This window comes from Peromyscus californicus, unplaced genomic scaffold (genome assembly GCF_007827085.1).
Source record: "Peromyscus californicus insignis strain IS unplaced genomic scaffold, ASM782708v3 Scaffold_5__1_contigs__length_169319896, whole genome shotgun sequence".
NCBI lineage: Eukaryota > Metazoa > Chordata > Mammalia > Rodentia > Cricetidae > Peromyscus > Peromyscus californicus.
In genome coordinates this window covers 149,593,073-149,594,429 of record NW_026294573.1, presented here as the reverse complement: position 1 = coordinate 149,594,429, position 1,357 = coordinate 149,593,073, and positions in this window count along the sequence as shown.

Genomic DNA, 1,357 nt, shown 5'->3' with positions numbered 1-1,357 from the left:
CGAACCATAATGTAAATCTCTGATATGCAGGATATCTGATATGTAACTCCCAATGGGCTCATGACTCATAGGTTGAGAACCACAGCTTACAACATCCTGTTTTTCCTCCTTAATAAAACCCTGTGTCTTGGTGTTCCTCCAAAATGGCAAGTTTTAAACTTGAAGGGAACTGCTATGTAACATTTGTTTATCTTTCTCTAACAGCAGAACAGAAACCCCAAGAACACAGAGACTGTTCTAATCCACAAACTTCTATTAGGAGAGTCCAATTTACCTCTCTCAACAGCCAGACAATCTTAAGACAACTAGACAGAGCTGCACGAAGAAGGTACTCAGCTAATAAACTTTTCTCTGATACTGAAGTGATCCTTGCTATTGCAAGATTGCTTTGCTCTTGAAATTCATGAGTTTTGTTAGTTTTTATCAATTTTTAATTAAATGTATTCTTTGAATTGAAGCATAAAATACAAAACTGTACATGTTAATATATAATTAATATGAAATCAGATATTTTGACACATGTATACATTACACAATTTTCAAATTGAGTTAAGGCCATCATCTATCCTAAACATTTATTATTTATGGTGAAAACATGCAAAACTTTCTTCTACTTTTTAAAAATAGACATGTATCTATAGGTACTGGGGATGTCTTTCTGTATGCAGTGAATGTGTTGCTCTGACTGATTGATAAATAAAACACTGATTGGCCAGTAGCCAGGCAGGAAGTATAGTATAGGCAGGATAAGCAGAGAGGAAAATTCTGAGAAGTGAAAGGCTGAGTCAGGAGATGCTGCCAGCTGCCACCGCCATGAGAAGTAAAATGTAAAGTGCTGGTAAGCCACAAGCCATGTGGCAACTTATAGATTACTAGAAATGGGTTAATTTAAGATAGAAGAACTAGATAACAAGAAGCCTGCCACGGCCATACAGTTTATAAGGAATGTAAGTCTCTGTGTGTTTGCTTGGGTCTGAGTGACTGCGGGCTTGAGCAGGACTGGAGAAAACTCCAACTACATATAGGGGCATATTATATAATGCCACTATTTGATAAGGTTTTTGTTGCTGTTTGGGTTTTTCATGATGCTAGGGATTAAATCCAGGGCTTCACACATGCTGACAAAGCTCTGAACTACACTCACAGCCCTTTGTTGCTGCTAGCTTTCAAAGAAAGAAAATAAAAGGAAAGCTTCTTTTCTTCCCATGTCCAGAAAGCCAAGAGGCAACTGTGGTGATCTCTCAGGAATCATTTGAATTGTAGGAAAACTCCAGAGTATATTGGAAAGCAAGAAGTCCAAACGGACAACAGCAGCATCCTCCACATAATTTGAAAACAGCTATGCATTGAAGAAAAT